Consider the following 13271-nt stretch of genomic DNA (forward strand, 5'->3'; position numbering starts at 1 on the left):
CTACCAGGAAAGTGCTGTGTTCTAGTTTTAGACCATTATTTAATTTTGTACTGAGATATTCTGCAATCCAACTTCTCACAGCCCAACACAACTGTGGGTTGACTTTGTTTAGAGATTAGCTGGGGCAGGCGAGCTGATGCTTTAACATAAAAAGAACATTTCATCACCATTTCACACCTGGTAGAAAACAATGACCACAGTGCAGCAGTGGTCACAAACTGCAGAGCTCAGCTTGTTTTCCAGAGCCCAGCAGGAGAAAGTCGTACACCATGAGAGTAGGGCTTGCCTGTGCCAGTTCCACCTGAGCTGATGTTTCTGCCCATCTGCTCACACTCAAGGTGGGCTTGAAGTGAAAAACAGAAGACTTTATTTAGTAAAGAATTCCTAAAAAAAAAACCCCAAAGAAAAACTCCTAAAAACACAAAAATCAAACCATGCAAAAAACAAAACAAAAAAATAACCAAAAAAACCAAAAACTCAACAAAACCCCCAGATTCTCCCTGGCAGTCCACTTTAACCATTTGTTTGTGGCAGTATCAAAAAAAGGAACCTGTGCAGGCATAGGAGAGAAATGTGGGCAGGTAATGGAAAAGCACTTCCAAGGCAACTGTTCTCCTAAGCTGCCCCATCCCAGGGCACCTGGCTGGTGTCATGCCATGCCCCATCTGTGGGGGTCACAAACCTCTCTGCCCTGGGCACAGGGCAGGGCTTGTGCTGTGAGCACATCTCCAGTACAACCAGAGCTGTGCTTTGCATGGGCCACGGCCAAGAAACCACAGGTCTGTGGCAAGAGGTGGCCACATCTACCCTCCCCTGCTCCATGGATGGCTGACTGGAGATGCTGGGGGCTGAGGTGCAGAGCTCACAGCCACGTCAGCCCTCCCTAGGGCTGTGCCCCAGCACTATGGATGGGCATGGCATGGCAGGAATCTGTAGGTGCTGGACACTTGCCCATTCTGGTCTCCATCTGTAAAACAAGGGCATTAATCACTGAGTGAGAGTGCAGGGGCTGAGCATGTGAAGGGCTGCGAGATTTGGGTGGAACAAGCTGTAAAACAGCTGGAAACAAAACACCACATTTTCAGAGCAGGACTTGAATGAGGTCCATGGTCTCAGAGCAAATCATAATAAGCCAAGGCATCGCTTGTGTGCTCATTAAGGAGGCATTGTGCCTCCTTCACACTGTAGGAGGCAGGGGGCCAGTGGAAAATGACCGAGGGATTGTGGAATTAAAGCCCACATTGTGGTATGTCCGCATGGGGAGCGGAAAGGAAGGTTGCACGGACAACCTTAGCTCTGGTATTTCCTAGCTTGCCTCTCTAACAAAGAGCCTGTCAGTCTGTCCATCCGCGGGTCAGCGAAACAGTTGAACACAGCGCTCCTTTGGGTTCAAGGGGAGGCTGAATGTAAATGATGCAGCTCATGACATTTCAGCTGAGAACTACATCATGGGTGAGCTCACTTGTTTTCCTTCATACATTTAAATTGGTTATTTATTTTGCAAATACCAACTCATATCTCTACCTGTAATGCAGTTTTGCAGGCAGCTGGTTCCACGCGGGTGCAATTGCCACAGGACCACAGCCGCACTGAGGAAACCACAGATTTTTATCTCTGAGAGACTTACGAGACTTTGAAAGTGGAAAAATTACTCAAACCCTTTTTTTCTTCTTGGGGAAGGGGGTGGATGGATTGGGGAAGAAATATTTCTAGGCATTTGGTTTTGTTTTCCCATGATCTTACTTTTATGGCATCAGTAGGACATCTTTTTCCCATGGTAATGTTTCCAGTCCTTCAGGTTTGTTTGTTTTTCTCTTGTGACATTAACTGCTGCTCTGGCTGCTCAGCAGGCACTCTGCATGCTCTGTGCTGTATTTGCAAAATTGATCTGAAAAGTGGCTGCTAACCAGTGTTTTAGTAGGAGAAAATGAGTTACCACAATAACAGCTTGAACACATAATGAAATGACCGGGAAAGAAACACAAGGCTAGTGGAGATGTGCTGCATACACAAACCAGAGGCTGTTTGTTGCTCTTAGTGCCCTGCAATGCTCAGAAACCTGGAGGGAGGAAGGTACCTGTCTCAACCCACCAACTTTTGTGACTGCCTTTCAGGCAGTCCCTCTCTGCCCAGAGTCTCCATTGCATGCCATGGATAGTGTAAAATGAGTGGCAGAACAGCTCTGTTTTGGAGTATCTGAGCAAATTACAAGCACCCTGCTAACACCAAATGCAAGTTTTGTGATGATTAGACAGCTCAGGAGACATTTACCATCGGTGATAAGCAGCACACTGCCGATAAGAAATGCATTACCACCTTCCAGTTGCCTTGATCCAAAGTGATCAGTGGCAGTGAAAGGATTAGTGGACAAATCTATAAATCCAGAGCTCTAATTCACCCAGGAGCTGGAGTCTGCTGCTGTGAATAAATCCTGGAGGGCAAAGACCTACAGTGCCTGAAGGTAAAGTTATGGCAGTGAGTTTCAAGCACTCACAAAGGCTGGTTCCTCTTACCTTCCATAAATCCTCTTATCCTCCATGAACTAACTAGGTTAGTAAAAGTAAAAAAAAGTAAAAAAGAATGTGGATTTTTGAATGTTTTCTCAGTTTAGCTCCCTTGAAAAAGCACTGCAGCATTGTATCACTTACACTTGGGGAAAAAAAAAAAGGGGGGGGACCATGCTCATGCATGCTCAAGCATATAAAACAGCTGAAAAAATTGTGTTTTACTCAGTGAAGGTCAACATATACTGTATGAAGGCTCATTTCTTCTTTTTAGGGTAATGACTTGTTACAAGTGTGCATCATTTCCTAAAGCAGAGATCTGAGCTCTGTTCACCTTGATCGCTTTTGAAATACCAGGGTTAACGGGGATTTCAGGCTCGGTGCTGCCCCGTGGGCATCATTTAAAGCTCCCCATGGAGAAGAGTCAATTGAGAGTGAGTAGCTGGAGGAAGCAATTTAGCTGTATTACTTCCAGCATGAGCTCAGCATGTGGAAGTGGAAGCCAGGAAAGGCAAAACCAGCAAATGCAGGTCAGGTACAGAGGATGCCTCCAGTTCTGCAGGAGCAGGTCTGCAGTGTAAGCTTGGGAGGAGGGAGAGGAGAGCTGGCTACAGCTTTCAGGCATAGGGACAGAGCTCAGGACCACCCCAGCCTCCTGAACTGTGGGGCTGCTTTTAGAGTTTGAGAGGAAAATATTCCTCTGTTCTGGCTCCGTGTGATACCAGCTTACCATTTTGACATCAGCTGTACAGCAAGAAATGGTCTGCTGGCTTGTGCATCAATTTTTCCCCTCTCTACCTAAGTACAATTCTCTATCCTCAGAAAACAAACAAAACTCTAGAAAAGGTTGTTTAATTTACATTTTGATAGCACATATTTGCAGGCAACAACAGGTTCTTGAGTGTGTTTTGTTTAACCGTATCTTCCCTCTTAGGCTTTTCCCATATGCAGATTTTCAGCATGATACTTTGCTCATTTTCTTTCCTCTCAAAATGCATCCACAGCCTGTCCTCACCAGCAGGGGATGGCTTGGATGTAAAGTCCCTTTCATTCCCTTTTATTCTGAGTGAAGGCTGTAATTGATGGCAGCCAGGATGCCACATAGCCTAATAGAAAATTATGCTCCCAGCAGCTTGGGACTGTCTCTTCCCATGCTCCCTGAGAGCGGTGGGAGGGGTGAACATCCTGCCTCTCTCTCTCTGAGCATCTGCTGAGGAGACCACGACTGCTGGGGGCCTGGCCAAGGCAACACAGATACTGAAACCAGGAGAAAAGTCAATCACCACTGATCAGTGATGTATGTCTCCAAATGGCAGCTCTTCTCTTTCAAGCTACTTCCCTTCCTTCCTGGTCACATTTCCACCTCTCTGTGGTGGTCTGTACAGCCCGTTTTAAACTGGCTCTGGGACAATTGTGTCATTTGAGATTATTCACTCCCAGTGTGTGACAGATAGGGCACATCTTCAAGAATCTGCTTAAGGCATCAAAGTCACAAAGCTGATTTGTGCAGTTGGGTACTTACAGGGTCTTTGCTCTTTTTTTACAGTAAAGGGCAACTGGCCAGTGGAAGTTACTCATACAATATACACATCACTGAAACAGAAAACCTGCAGTGAATGCAGGCAAGCTTTGTTCCTCTGCTCTCACCACTTATTCTCCACAGCCTTGCAAGTGACAGTCTCTCAGTTCTGGTGATGTACTTCCACGAACCCACATCCAGGGCAGGATATAAAGTAATACTATGCTTACCACTTAAATCAGAGAAAATGTTTCAAAATCATATTTTAAAAACCTTATTTAACTCTCTCACAGCCTACTATCCACACAGCAACAGCTTGCCAGATGCAGTAATGGCCCCAAACAAATGCACCCATCCAGAAAGTCCAGCCAGCACTTGAAGGTGGCATCAATCTCAGCTGCATGCTCAGAAGCACTACGAGCACTTTGGGGAAGTTCCTAGGAAAGATCCATACTGCCACCCCAGGTGTCTCCTTCCCATAGCCTCAAAGCCCAGGTCTGGGAAAAATCTGGTACTTTAATTCCCTAGCTCTTCCCTTGGTCTCTGATGCCAAGACATTTCCCATATACTCTCTCCATCTGGAAGCAATTTCTCTCGGAGGATCCATTACAGAATAAAAGATACATAGACCCCCTCCAGTCCAGTTAACTGGACCAGTGAAGCAATGCCTCTTACTCCAGTGGACAGGCAGAGAAGAAGAGGCCTTTTAGTTGGCAGAAGGCTCCTTTCAATGACACTTCACCAATGGACAACATAATCTTTGGATAAACAACCCCCAGCTGATTTATAAGATCAGCATGGCCTGAAATCCTTTCTCCCTGGCTGCATTTGGTCAGGAGGTCACAGGTTTTCACCTGTAGCCTTCTGTCACCACAAACATCGTTCTTTGTCATGGGACCAGTTCTTGGCATCTTTCCTATTTTATGCTGGGCACTGGACTAGTCAGAGACAGTGGGTCACTTGTTAATCATCTTCTGGTCATACAATAATACAGGTCCCCAAGCCTGAATTGATTTTCAGATAGGTTTGATTGGTTTAGCTAGCTCTACACTATAATGATCTTAAAGCCAAACATCTTGTCTAGCTTGCTACCCAGCAAGACCAAGGTTCCTGTAGAGTGACCCAGAGAAAAGGTTCTACAAACCCTCTGCATGGAGCAGACACACACTGCACATGGACATGGCTGAGGGAGAAGACCTTCCCCTTACAAGAAAAAGTGAGTATCAAAGATCTTTGTTCCCCATTTCTTTAAACTGAGAATAGTCTCAGAGCAGGCAATAGGAACCTCACCTCATCGAAGTGATGATTCTTCAGAGGAAATGGTGAAAAGTCACGGTGAGGACATAAGCCCTCAAACAGTGACCTCCTCATCTGCTCTGAGTGGCAGAAGCTCACAAATGTGCCTCTCTGCTCAGAAACACTGCGTCCCAGCTCCTATTTGCACCCTGCTACCCTTTCCAGTTTCCATGGCTCTCCTGTTGTACACTAAAAGGTGAAAACAACCCAGACCCCTCACCTAGTCCTTCAATCCAATGTCTACATTGCCCAAAAAGGATAAATCCCACCAGGGATCTGCAGAAACGCTGAGTTTAAGTTATTAACAGCCTGATAAGCTGCAAAAGCTCTGCTTGCTGATGCCCATGCTGCAGAGAGACATTTTAAATACTGCATACACTCCTCCAGCAGCCAAGCTGGAAGCAGAGCCGCTCCGTGCGCAGCCCTGGCGGAGCGCACGGGTTGCTTTGCAAAACGCACATCCAGCCATCCAAACCTGCAGGAGATGTCCTGCTGCCCACTCCCCCCACAAAGGGGGGAAAGCCCTTTCCTTTCTGCTCTTTTGATCTCCTCTGCCAGACGCTGCTGGATGCCTGTGGGAACGGATATTTACTCAAAAGAATAAGTGGTGTATGCTAGACCCTCGAGCCTCTTCATTAGAGGGGAACAAACATTTGCAGTCTGTTTGTGCTGCCCCAGCACCACACACGGATGGTGGGACATGGCTCCATGCTTGCATAAAGCCACACTGTCCTGGTCTTGCTAAAAGTGAAAGCCAGCAGCAACAGGACAAGCACACTGCAGCAGGACGAGGGGGCTGTCAGCGGAGGAGGTCTGCGATAGAAGGCAAATGGTGAAGCAACAATTGATTCCAAAGCCCTGAGGAGCAAGACCTGCAAGTGTGTGCAGGGAGTGCAAGGGACAGAGGGCTTAGGCTACCATAAAATAGTTGCTCAGAGTAAGCAGCGTTTTGGCTGCAAGACCTTTTATGGTTTATTAACACAGCGCCCATGGGGGCCTTCAAAATGTAAGTAATTGAAGAAAGGAATCAGAGTCCCATCTTCAAAAAATGTCTACCACACCTCAAAGGACATCTCTTGCAGGATGAGAATCTGCAGCCCTGGTATATCCAAGTAGTTCCAGTTAAATCTGGTGCAGGAATTGGTTCCCATCTGCACTTGCCAGAGCAATAAAGTCCTTTGAAATTACACCCTTCCATAGGGATCTATTTGTTTCATTCCATTTTTGGTCCAAAGTTCCAACCTGCCTCTCTTCTGTCTCTCTGTCTGTCCACTCTGCTATTTGCTTGCAACCATGACAGGAAGAAAGCTGCATGTACATTCCTGAAAACGTGAATAAAAACTATCACAAAATGCTTCCACAACTCAGATTTCATCCGGGACAGGCATTCAAGAGGGGCAGGAAGAGCTTATAAGCCTTTGACCTCTGGACTTCAAATTTTTGAGAATGGAACCTTAAACTGCTGTCAGATCAAAAGAGACCAGAAAGGATCCAGACACTAAGGTGAAAGTATTTAAGCAAGATATGGCCGATTCCAATGGCTAGAATTGTAAACAATGACAGGAGGAGGAGGTGGGGAGAAAAACAAAAGTACATTTTTTTTAGAAAGTTCCTAGAGGTTCTGGATAGGACATTTATCTGAAGTGTTTGTTAATGTCAACACCACTGGAATATTGTGAGGAAGATGGGCAGCACAGAAAAACCAGGATGGTCATAGAAAGGGGTTGCTCTCAATTCTCATTAAACCCATGCCGTGTCATGGACCACCACCTGGATCAGATAGTCAGTACCTTGGCCAAATTGAAACCGTGAGATTTACATTACTGTGTTTAAGCCAGGGTCGATGGCTTAAGGAGGAGCTGGGGAGTGTGTCATACAGGTCTGAGCTCAGCAGGTGAAGTAGGGAAAGCTCCCCAGGCTCCTGCCCAGCTCCAGGTTTTACAGGAGGAGAAAACCAGGACTGACCAGTTTCCTGCAGCAGCAGCGCAGCAATGCTGACTCCACAGTGCCTGCAGCAAGTGCCATGCTCCTCTGAATGCAAGCTTTAGACATTGAAAAACTCAAATAGGAAGGTGGAATTGAACACAGCTTGCACAGCCCTCTAGCAAAGCTGGGGGAAAGCAGATTTTTATCACCTGATTTTTTTTCAGGAAGGTGTTAACAACCACTACAAAGACAACAACAACAAAAAAAAAGAAAATAAAACCCTATAAAGAATTGTCATTCCCTTCTAATTTTTAGCAGACAATAATATGCTTTGAAAGTGCCTTTATTTCTTTTTTTTTGAAAGATGACCTGAGTAAGTTCTGCTCCAACAGTGCAATACTTCAACACTTTCATTACAATTCAGGCATCGAACTAGGCCTTTTCCTAGGGGAAGAACAGGCTATGGATTGCACCATATTCAGCCAATAGTGTCATTAAAAAGATCTTTCCTCCATGCATGACAATTGCATACTAAACAGCACCTTCAGGTCGCTCTCTAGAAATACCAATATTCTTAACAATGTCTTGAGAAGTGCTCCTGGTGGAGAGAATTTAAATGAGGCAGAGAAGATGTAAGGGACCAAGAGAAAACCCTGTAAAGGGAAGTGCATGAGGCACTTTGTGCACACAACACCGAGAGCAAGAGGTGGTGTGCAGTAGGTCACTATCCAAAGATCTTTGCTTCCAGAGATGAGGTTGTCAAACCCATTTTTAGTTGCAGCCAAACTCTTCAATCTACTTACAAATAAAATATTTTAGGCAGCAGCAGCCCCAGGTGACTAAGCAAATAGAGACCTATCACCACCTTGATTTCATTATCCCTGAAAATGAAAAAAACACATACATGCAGGAAAGAAACACTGTGTGCCGCGAGCTCGTAGGTTACTCAGGGGCAACTATTACAAGGCTACAGAAGGCAGCATCTCCAACTGCAGCTGGAAACATCTGCACCAGCTTGACTGCCTCTTTTCAGCAAGGGGAGTAAGATTTGCCAGCTCTCTGAGAGGCTCCCAAAGAAAAGGTTCCCATGTGGCACCAGTTAATGCTCAAACTGCAGCAGTATCTGCCCTCGAATGAGACAAATGGCACCATAACGGTTTAGCTTGAGTCCATAAGGACCTCAACAGCTATCTCAATGTAGAAATTTAAGTTAATGGAGGTGAGGTTCATGCTCCTCCATCCTGTGGCAGGTCATTTATTTAGACTACGAGTTCTAAACGCTATGGTATTGCATCTGCCTCGTGTAAAAGGGTGCAGTACTAAAATGGGACTTTGCTGTGCAGAGTTAGTCCTTCTGCAAATAGGTTATGACCAGCCATTTACACTTTGAAAAAAATCAGTGTTCTGGGACAAAACTCTTTCTACTGTGCCATTCAGAAGCTGATATAACAGGGAGACAGTCTGATGAGTCACAAAAAAGCAAACAAGATGATAAGCAGTAACAGTGCAGACATTTCCAGGGAAGGACACTGAGGACATTTCCAGGAAGAAGGCAGTCACAGCCTGAGCCTTAGCAGAGACACCATTGGCACTTCTGAATAGTACTGATTACTGATGCTCCAGCTGCAGGAGGGGCAGCACAACACAAATAAGTTGCTACAGGAAATACAGGATCTCTCATGTTGGAGAAATCTTAGAAAGGCCAGCATGATAACCCTACAAAAGCAAAGGCTGTTCTTCACTGCTATATGTGGATGGTAAATAACAGCTGCAGAAAAAGGGCCACTTAAGCTTAAAGACCATTGATTGCACAAGAAAAATTGGATGTGAAAATAATGTGAAGATCAGATGAAGGGTGGGTTTTTTCCTTCTAGAATTGAGATTTTGGAAAAGCCCCAAATAAGCATAAAAAGCAAAGAAAAAATTTAGCCCTTTCAAGAATTCAGAATTCCAAACATTTACTTCAGGATTTGAGGTGCAACAATTCAAAAGACCTGGTCTCATCTGTTCTTTCTGACACTAAGCCACATGTAACAGATCTGAACTTGTGCCTCCTGCTCCAGCAAGGTGAGGGGGGCTGTTCCTTGGCTGCAGCAGCAGCAGAGACAAGGACACCTATCCCTGCAAGAGCTCCTGGAATTCTGAGCTCCTGGCTCCTCATCTTGAGCTCAGGATTCCACATCAGGACCAGTCTGCAGGTGCTGGTACTGAGGCCCTGCTGTGAGTTAAGATGAGCTGAGCGCGCAAACACTGCTGGCACCCACACACCAAACTAGGGCACAGCAGCCCCTCAGTGAATGCAACTCACACTAAGCAGCCCCCAGGCTCCCTGGGTAAAGTCTAGCCTTGCAAGGGATAACCAAAGTTAAATGGTTTTGTCTAGGCAGAGTCAAGAATTCAAAAGCCTGTTCTGGCCCCTAGAGCCCTAAGCTACGCACAGTAAAGAGTAATTACACAGTTTTCATTGCTATAAATCTTGAACATGGACATTTTCCAACCTGAAGAGATTATTTTTTGTTTTGTTAATAAAATCACCATGCATAATTAAGCTGTTACACATTTTCTCTGGACTTCATTTTATATCTATTTGTGTACTACCAACAGAGCTGATTTTAAGCAAAAATGGTTAATCTTTTCTTTAATATTTGTCCTTTCCCATCAGCCTCCACAAAACTGAAAGTGCAGCATGAAATAAATTCTATAGTATCTACTTGAGGAGAAGAGCAAGTGATAAATTGCTTGCCTCGGAGGAGATGATGTTATTAATCAAAATGACTTCAGGGTATAGTGTTTTGAAGTTGTGTTGATTATTAAATAACAGGTGAAGGCAAGGAGGTTTCTCCTTTTGAAATCCTAAATCGAAGCCTATTCAATTAAAATGAAGCAAAATTACCCAAGTTGTTACAGAGAAAAAAAAATCTACATGAAGAAAGAGTGTAAATTAAAGCCTTCAAATTGAACTCAGGATTGATTTGCATTTTTTTTCTTAACAAACAATGACACAGTTTGATCTCTTACACAATTTGTTTGAGATAACTTGAATGGCAGGAGTTGAATGCAGCTCTGCTGTCCCCTGAAAGTTACAGCTATGAGCACTTCCTGATTAAATTAAGGTTTTACTCTGCACTCTCAGATTCTCCTTTCCAGATTAATTTGTTTTACAAGAAACAATTTCACCCACTGGTGAGCCATACTGCCAAGGAATGCAAACTCATAGCACACTGAGGGCATGACAAGAGACTTGCCTTGCAGAACTCCAGAGGGAGGAAAACTACTACTGAAATAAGAATTTGCATGTGTGACTACACATGCCCATTTGGGACAGAATGAACTCTTGCTTTTTTCTGCTGCTCAGGGCCTTTCTGTTGAAGCTTTTTAATTGTGCATCACAGCACAGTCTTCAGAATACAGAATACACTTAGTAGCTTGGTTTGAATTTCTGGCTAAGCGTTAGCAGTGCATAGAAGTAGGACAAGAGCCAACAGGCATGAATGGAAATCAGGGACGTTCACACTGGATATAAGGAGAAACATTTTCATGAAGAGAACAGTCCAGCAGGACAACAGCTGACCCAGAGAAGCTGGGCAGTCTCTTCTGGAGAAAACTCAGTGTTTTTCAAGACCGGAGTGGATAAAGCCTTGAACAACCTGGCCTGACTTCACATCTGGCCTTGCTTCAAGCAGAGGACTGAACCAAAGGCCATTCAAGATCCCTTCTGACTTGAATTAATTCATCCAACAACCCTCTAGGAAGGAAGCTTCCCATGCATCTACCACTAATACATGGGAAACACCAGCCCTGTAGTATCCTCAGCCCCGTAGGCAGTTAAAGAACAGGAAAGTGAAAGCTTTGATGAAGTTGAACTCCACTGCCATAAGAATCATGGGCCCTCAGTGGCTTTCTCTCTTTTTTCCCCACTGTTCATCAAGAGTGCACTACAGAGTGTGCATGTTCAGCAGAAAAGTTGAGGGCATGGGGGGAGGAGAAGATGAGCAAGATCAATTTTTACATCTTTATGCTTTCCTGTGGCTGATAAAATATTGCTCTTCTCAGAAGATACACCAGTAAATTTTCACTTTAGATCTGTATATCAGGAAATAAGATTCCCATGACATCCTTCGGAGATTATTCCAGGGCTTAAGAGATTTCATGCCCTAAGAGTTCCCAAAAATACTCTGACTACATGTTTCCTTTGTCAGCCACATCCTAATATAGCACTAGGTAAGTCCTCTGCCTCCAGGCTATTTACAGAGAAACTCAGAACTGAGGACTGTTTTGCCACATAGCGAGTTAGAAAGATCAAGTTCTCCTAATCTTTTCTCACATCCACTCTGACTCCAAAAAGTGCTTGTGTTTCTTGCCAAAACATCAGGATGGGTTTCCCTGATGTGGATGAGTTCCCAGTATTGCCTGCAGAATAGCAGGTGCGCTCTCATCTGAGTCAGGGTGAAAATGAGCCCATCCAAGTTCTTTGATTCTTTTGCACACAAACACCACAAACTGCAAGTTTTCTTTTCTACACCAAAATACAACAGCAAGAACTCCAGGAGATCTTGTCTGTGCAGTCTTCATCAGCCTGATTTTCTAACCTCAGTGGAAATAGTTTCAGTCGCCTGTAGGGTCTTGGATCAAGTCCCAAATCTTAAAGAATAAAAGCATGGATAAAATGAGGCATTAACTTCAAATGCAGCTGCCTGGAATTCCTGCCTTGAAGGGGGAATGGAACAACATTGAGGGTAGGCAGAAGAGTTTTTTAAATTAAAAATGGGACGAAGAGCATGTTTTAATTTTCTAATTGAAAAAAAGTGCTTCGGAAAATATTCTGTGAAACTGTTTTGAATTAACTTATTTATTTGGTTGAGGGAACATTCCACTCACATTCACCAGAAGAATGATGTCTCTACGCAATAGACAACTTCTCAGGCTGCCTTCCTTCTAAGTTAAAGAAAACCTAAACAGAAGAATGTGAGGACAGTCAGCCCATTCAGGTATTTCATAAGTATAAAACACCAGAAAGTCTCAGAGTGTGTAACACCTTTATCCCCACTGGGAGAGAGTCAGCTCCTGACTTCTCTAAGCCAAAGCTTTGCTCTGGGGAGCTCCCCAGACGCTATCAAAGCAAGTATCTTTAGACACTGTTAATAATGCACCAAAACACTTAACTAAATCCCATGTCATACATACACAGCTAGAGGAAAGCCTGGTTGCCTGTGTTATGTGTGCATTATGTTCCTTGGCTGCCATCCAGCCCGCTGTTTTCAGAAACTTACACACTCAGAATTCACCCATATATCCTTCTCATCCACAGAAGGTGTTACAACCACTCTGTTCTACCATGATAACCTGACACTGACCTCAGCAGGTCTGGTAGATCACAAGACTTGTACACTTTTTCTGGATTGGGTCATTAATTTTTTGCTGTGTGACTAATTCTTCTAAAATCAAAACAGTGCAAGGCACACATCAAAGAAAAGCCTTCTCTCTGTCTCCCCAGATGTTTCACTAATGCACAGCCTAGTACAGCTACAGTATGACTAGGAAAAAGAAGGGAAAAGCTCTTTTTCTCTGCTCTTATCTTCAAAATGTTCCAATCAGTAGAGCTGTACCAAAAGAAAACATTTTTTAAAAGTAAAAAGCGAATCAAAAAGGAAATCTTGCATTTTTAAATAACAAACCAAACAAACATTGCACTGCTTGCTTTGTAAATCCTACAGAAGAGCTCCTCCCTTAGCCCAGGCTGCCTATTTCTTAAAAAACAAAGATACGCAGAACTAGCTGCAGGCAATGAAGAACATTAGCATTTGAATTCACGTTTGTATATCCTCTGAAGGAAAAACTCTCTTAAAAGCAACATAAGAACTTCCTGAAATGTATTATGGCAACATTTGAGATTTGAAGATGCTTGATGACTTTATAGTTCCTTAAAAACAAACTGGGAAATGCTTAAAAAACACCCCACAGATTGCTGCCAATTTCAAAACAGGATGTTTTTGTTTTTGAGGACTGTAATTAGGAACAGTGACCTT

At 44.0% G+C, this 13271-nt stretch overlaps 1 protein-coding gene across 1 annotated transcript in view; it reads right to left on the reverse strand.

The window, feature by feature from the left end:
- Positions 1-13271, reverse strand: part of METTL24 (methyltransferase like 24) — a 46492-nt gene that overhangs the window by 2153 nt on the left and 31068 nt on the right. The window lies entirely within an intron of this gene.

Source organism: Cyanistes caeruleus, chromosome 2 (genome assembly GCF_971803275.1).
Source record: "Cyanistes caeruleus chromosome 2, bCyaCae1.hap1.1, whole genome shotgun sequence".
Lineage (NCBI taxonomy): Eukaryota > Metazoa > Chordata > Aves > Passeriformes > Paridae > Cyanistes > Cyanistes caeruleus.